This window comes from Carcharodon carcharias, assembly GCF_017639515.1.
Source record: "Carcharodon carcharias isolate sCarCar2 chromosome 24 unlocalized genomic scaffold, sCarCar2.pri SUPER_24_unloc_12, whole genome shotgun sequence".
In the NCBI taxonomy this organism is placed as follows: domain Eukaryota; kingdom Metazoa; phylum Chordata; class Chondrichthyes; order Lamniformes; family Lamnidae; genus Carcharodon; species Carcharodon carcharias.
Genome location: NW_024470587.1, coordinates 248031 through 255325, shown reverse-complemented (window position 1 = coordinate 255325; position 7295 = coordinate 248031).

The following is a 7295-nucleotide window of genomic DNA, read 5'->3' as shown; positions in this document are numbered from 1 at the left end:
TAGAGAAGCTTTAGTGAAGCTTTACAAGCCTTGGTAGGTAGTGTGGGCACTGGAGTTCTGTGTGCAATTTCCAAATATTTATGGAGAAGAAAGAAGCTTTTTAATTTCTGTAGAAGCAGATCAGAGAGCTTGACATGACTCATTCCTGAGATGAAGGGTTCATCTTTTGAAGAAGGATTGAACAGATTGGACCTATACCCAATGGAGTTTATGAGAATTAAAGGTGATCTCATTGAATCATATATGATCCTGAGGGGACTTGAAATAGTGGCCTCACAGGGGATGTTTTCTCGACAGGGGGAGTCTGCAACCAGTGGACATATTTTTGAAATAAGAGATACCAATTGTTAGATAGAGGCGAAGATAATATATATATTTCAATTGCTCCAGCAGTGTTCCCCAAAAAGCACTGGGGCTTCGACATGGAATTTCGTCAAAGCTGAGTGAAAGGGATTTTTGTCATGCAAGCGATTCAAGGGTTATGACAGCAGAAAGGAAGTGGAGCTGAGATACTACCAGATCAGGCATTATTTTATTGACATACTGATGCTCCTATGTCTTTCTCTAAATACTCGATGTTATAACTTCCCTGTGACTCGTTGAATAGACTGTATGAATGGAGTTTTACTAAGTAACAAGGCAAAGCTGCATCTGGCGAATCAGCATTTGACTGGACTGTTCAGAATGGGCTTTACTCTGAAACTAACATCAAGTTGTAACTGACTCAGATATTTTGTTAGGTCATTGCAGAGCGAGGAGTACTGTTCACAACCCCATTTCTAACGCCTTTGTGAGTTTCTGCGGTGTAGTTCAGAGGGAGCTTGACTCTGTACCTAAATGCGTGGATGTCCCTGTCCATGGAGAGTTTGGCAGTGACAGTGTCCATGAAAATTCACGCAATAAGTAACCCTGATCTGTGTTTCCCCACGGAGTGTTTGATGGGGGCAGTGTAGTGGGAGATTTACTCTAAATCTAACACAGTTCTGCACCTGTCCTGGTAGTTGGTGACGGAAGATGTAGAGGGAGATTTACTCTGTATCTAACCCTGTGCCATATCTGTCCAGGCTAGATAAGGTAGAGGCGCATTTCTCCAATAGGGACACTGGAGGATTGTTCCCTTATCATCCATCTTGAGAGTCACCGTGACCTGGCATTTGCTGGTCAACATCCCAAAGGCGGCTGTGACCTTAATGCAGTTCCCAACCTGGCTGTAGAACCTGGTGAGGAAGGTGAGCACATCGGCAACAGGAACATGGGATTGGAAAAGGTGAACAGTCTCCACTTGGTCCCCTGGTGACAGCAGAGTAAAGAGTGAATCCACCGTGTGGATTCTCATCTGTGGCTGCTCTCACATCTCCTTGAACACCTTCAGGATCTTGACACAGGCGGCAACAATATCGAAGTTCATATCGAATTATCCAGCGCTGGGGAAGTCCTGCAGACAGTACATCCACTCAGCTTTAACACCACAAGACTCAAACAGGATCCTCTGAATGAATGTGGAGCAGTTGACAGGTGCACACACTTCGCTGCCCATCACTGCCACCCTCAGGTTGTTAGATAGCCCCTGGTTTGGGGTGTGACTGGTTGAAGCCATCACCACTTTAAGTTCCCGATGATTGTCACTGAAGCCTGCTAATGGAGAAGCAACTGATAACAACAGAAACAGCACTTGGCTTTAGCCAAACATGGTCTAAAAGCGTAGTCATCATCACTGTGTGTCAGCTCAGAGCATTGGCCCAGGTTTATCCTGCACACATTGATTGTAAAAAGGGAAGTGTTAATGAGCTGGGATTGTTACTCTCCTTTCCAGTAACACCACATGGGCTGACACCACTTCCGATCTATAGGTTGGACAGCATCGAGGTTAGAGAGGGGGAAAACCATCTTCAGTGTCATCATATTCTTACTGTTTGCAGTTGTTTTGGGGAATTATATAATAGGAACCCATCTGCAAGGTTGCAAAACTTGAAGGGGTAAAACCGTGTGTCCCTGTAGGATGGAACAGTGGGAACAGTTGACCTGTGCTTTCAATATCACAGGAGGGACTTGTACCAGGGAGCTAGTGAAGACAATGCTTAAGTTTCCTCATGCATCCTACGTTGGGGAGTGAGAGTATTGTTTAACCACAGTATGGGTTGAATTTGAAATGCCCAATAACCCCAAATAAATTCTGGTTTACTGCTCAGTGATGCGCTGGGTTGGGGAGAGGGAATTGGTGCAGATTTATCACCATAAAATCACTGAAATCGATTCCTGAGGGACAAATACAGAAAACTGCAGGGATAAGTGAAATGACTTTATTAAGATATTCCCACAACAACAGAACATCCAGTCAGCTATAAGAAGAGAGTGATAAATCCCACTAACAATATTAACAGATACAGCAGACAGCTCATGAGATCCTGCAGGAAATCCAAACCTTTAATCAGCGGTGATAGTAGGATATGATTTGGGAATGGAAAAGTAATATTGATGTCCACTCTTTGGTTCAAATCCCCTCTCATGTGTTACTTGTTCTGCAGTTAATCATTGCCATATATATATGGTATGATTTATGTCTCTGATATAGGCAGTTGGAGCAATGAGTTAAAAGCCTACATGCCGAGCAAGAAAATTTGATGTTAATTCTCAGTGATCGAAATTATTCACTAAAAACGTGGATGCTGTAGGACAGTGCATCATTTCAATTGTATTGTATGAATATATTTTAATGATGTAACTGTGCTTTTATATCTTTCATATTAATGAAAGTAACCTGGTTGTGGTGGAGTGCTATGAGCAGAGCTCGTCTGATAGTGGCAAAAGGATGAAGCTATGGAGAAGAGTTTCTGTCTGAAAATATTGCTGAGGTTCAAACACACACACTCACACACAGATACACCCATGCTCACACACACACACACACACACACACACACTCACACACAGATACACCCATGCTCACACACACACACACACACACACACACACACAAACATTTTAGGCCAGGTCCCCGAGGTGTGGTTTGCCACTGACGCTTCACCCACAGAAACTGGTGGAGACAATGACCACTCGGGAACGTGTGAATGTCCTTCTTCCTGCCCCATGTCGCTGTGATCACACCCATTGTTGGCATGTAGCTGAAGACAAAGCTGAGAGCAGAGTATTACCATGTAGAGGTGGTCATGATTGGTCAGGGTGGGGTTAATAATCCAATAGGATGGTCGGATTTAAGGGGTCACCTTCTAAAGCTAGGGCCAGATTCAGGAAGGTGTATAAAGAAACAACGGTAAAGGACATAAAGTCGGTAGAGTTGTTTGTGCAACCGTTCTAGGTTGTGCAGGGAGACCTGTTGAAGGACCTTACAACTGAGCCAGACCCCAGCTTGCAGGATATCTAAGCACCCAGTATCATTGTGAGTATATGCTACTGCTTAGAGTTTTAATGAAGGGAATTCACATTTAGTGAAACAATATACAAGTTATTGTGTACCATCAATGTCAAGAGTTGAGATCAGAACTTTTGGCCAGAGACAAGGGGATCTCAGAGCAGCACAATGAAAAGCACAGGCGACACTTTAATTCAGTTTTAAAAAGGGTTGTCTACAAAAGTTAAATATGAAGGTGCAGTCGCCATTTCAATGGGCTGGATGGTGAGTGCAGGGTGGTGTCTGGAGAGAGACATGACCTTAGGGGTCTCCAGTGTGCAGTCAATGCACAGTTCCACTTAACTCCTTGCAGAAATAGTGATTTGCAAAAAAAAACACTTGGTGATTTTTTAAAATTATCTCAAAGGGATCAGATTGTTCGTCACAGTTTGAAGCCGGAGTTTACACCTTTGTGGGAAATAATGGAAGGGGTGTTTATGGGTGGCCCAAAGCGAGGAACACACACACACAGTGAGAGTGAGGAGGGTGAGGAGTGTTCAGAGGCTCGGGCTGTGCGATGGACAGGCTTCCCGAGTCATTGCGAAATAGCAACTCATTGCTACATGTGGGATCTGGAAGTGCTCACACTTATTATGTCTATGTGTCTCTCTATTTTCTCTCCCTTCCCCCTCTGTACCTCTCCCTCTCTGTCTCTCTGCTCTGCTATGTGTTTCCATGTGTAATATTTTAATACATGTAAAAAAAAACATTGATTAGATTAGTTTTTATTTTTAGTAGGAGGAGGATGAGCTGGGCGCTGTTAGGATTGGGTGTGGAAGGAGTGTGTCCCATTTACAACTTGCCTCTTCCAGCCCCACTGTGGAGTTTGGGGGTGACTTGTGGATGGAGGCAATTGTTCTATTTGACTCGTCCCTTTTCTTGTCCCTGAGGTTTTATTACAGCTTCTGTGCCTGGGGCTCATAGAGTTAGAACGATTCAAACTGCAGCTTTTTTGCTGCCTTTCATGCCGGACAAGATTAACCCCTTAAATTGGGATCACTGAGACTGATTTATCTGGGGTTTAACACCTTGTGCTTGCAGGATCTTGTTTTGTGCCCAAAATTCTTTCAGCCTTCCCTGCAGAACGGGGAGAATGAGGGAGAACAGCAAGAGAGAGCAATAGCAAAGGGACAGTGACGCAGTTACGGGTAGGGGGCTGAGTGAGATGGATCCGGGGGTCTCCGAGTGTGTAGACACTGCCCATCTCCCAGTCGCAGGAGGAAAAGCCCTCACCACATTCTTCTGGAAGGTAGCAGCAGTTACAGAAATAACACTGGCACATTGAGAGGGTGAATCCCCGTGCCTTGCTGATCTATTTTGTTTAAAATACATTTCCCCACCCGGCCTTTTTATCAATTTTCATCTAAAACACTTTTATCTGGCAGGTCACAGGGTTTGCTGCATGGGATTCCTCTGTGCACAAATACCCAAAGAATTTCCTCAATTCCATCAATGACCAAAATTTAAGAAGGGTAATTTATCGACTGTGAAACAGTCAGAAGTGCTCGAATTTAAGTAGTAAACGTGAAGATGTTGCATTTCCAAAATAATGCTAGCATCTTATATAATGCAATAGATTAAGGGTTCAATGAAACTTGAATTCACTTTATTTAGGTCTAGAATGTCTTTCTCTCTCTCTTTCTGCATCTCCATCCAATGCAGTTGAGAGGGAGGAGAGTGAGAGGTGGAGCCGGAGTTGGGGGTGGGGTTTTGGGGAGGTGGTGTGGGTGTGGTGCAGGAGAGACAAGTAGGGAGAGAGAATGGCAGAAAGACAGAGAGAAGAAACTGATGGGAACTGCGAGAGAGAGTGGGATAGAGGGAGAAATCAAAGCTTGAAGGGAAGGACTACATGATGGATGCAGCGAGAGAGACTGCGAGTGTCAGGGAGAGAGGGAGAGAGTGCACGAGAGTGTGAGAGGGGGACAGAGGGAGAGAGGGATAAGATTGAGGAAACATAGAGAAAGAGAGATGGAATGAAATATTGAAGATACAGTGAGTGAGACAGAAGGAGATATATATATATATATATATAGACAGAGGGAGAGAGACAGGCAGACACAGGGAAAGAGGAGAGATTGACAGTAACAATGTGAGAGAAGGGCAGAGGGAGTAACAAATGGAGCAGAGGGGCTGAATGGACACAAGGAATATCGGTGGGGGGACATGTTGTCCAAAGTGCCCATGTCCCTTATGGCACTGGCTGTGGGATCTTCACTTGCACGTTTCCCGGCATCTTTGTTGCCATGCAACTTTACAAACACATTATTACACCGATTCTGGAATGTTTCCGGGAGCCTGGAATTAAATTTGGAAAGGTGACGTGGCCCTGTATAGGCGTGTTTTTATTCCTGAATAATTCCTGAGCATTAGGATGAATGACACATTAGAAAGGTGAAAGGTCTTCGTGGGGCGGGGCGTATGGGGGTAGATTTTGAAGCAATCAGCAGTTTTATCCCCACCCCAGATTCTGGGAGGGAATTAACACATTTCTGAAGAAGGAAGTGCACCTGGCTAATGAATCGTTGCTATTTGCGGGATCTTGCTGTGCACACCTTACTTACAGACTCTAAACTGTGACCGTGGTGACACCGACTTAAGTGAGTTTTACTGAAGACCTGATTGTGAATTTCTTCCAATTCCCCCGCAAACTCCCTCCACCCCCACAGTCCTCTACAAAAATCATTGGTTAATAAAATACACGGCCTCACAGCCATGTGCCATTACTTAAAACTGAGGTGGAAAACTCTTCAGATAGCATTTCTATCAAGAGTCGCCCTGTTATGGGGAGGGAAATGGACATAAACTTCGACAGGACTGAGCGGATAAGGGGTGGAGTGCAGTGAATGGTTGGGGGCAATCCCGGAGTGAGAGGGTATCGGATGATTTCAATGGTTTGGATGAGTGGGCAGAAAAGTGGCAAATGGAATTCAATCCGGTGAAGTCTGAGGTAATGCATTTGGGGAGAGCAAAATAAGCAATTGAATATTCAATAAACTGGGAGGATATTGAGAGGGATAGAGGAAGTGAGAGGCATTGGATCGGATGTCAACTGACGCTGAAGGTGGCAGGACAGGTGGATAGGTTTGTAAAGAAAGCAGATGGATTTTTTTTAATTTGACGAGCTATGTAATACAATAGCAATGATCTAATTTTGCAACTGTGAAAAAAACGCTGGATATTCCACCGGTGGAATTTTGTGCGTACTCCTGGCCAGCAAATTACAGGAAGGACATAATTGCTCTGGAGAGAGTACAGAGGAGATTTACAAGCATATTTCCAGGGCTGGAATATTGCGAGCTATGAGGTCCGATTGGATAGGCTAGAATGGTTTCCCTTGGAACTGATGAAGCTGAGGGGTGACCTGCTTGACGTTTACAGGATCATAAGGAGCCTAGATAGTTTAGACAGGAAATACCTGTTTCCCCCAGCAGAGAGGTCAATTACCAGGGGGCACACATTGACGGTGATTGGTAGAACGATTAGAGTTGACATGAGGAAAAACCTTTTCACCCAGAGAGAGCTGGGTTTCTGGAACCCGTTGCCCGGATTGGTGACGGAGGCAGAAACGCTCAACGTATTGAAAAAATAGTGGGACCAACACCTGAAGTGGTGTAACCTGAAAGGATATGGACCGAGTGCTCGAATGTCGAATTAGAATCGCTGGCAACATGTGTTCCTCCATCGCAGACACAATGGACTGCATGGCTTATTTCTGTGCTTTAACATTTCTATGCTTGCATGGAATAGATGAGGGACAGTTATGGGCTAAGTGGGTATAGATCGGGCTGTGGAGGTGTCAGTGGGAGAGAGACAGTCCTGGACTGAGAGGGAATGAAGAGGTTAGGGGGTCGTAAATGGCAGAAGGACAATTGCGGGCCTAATGAGAA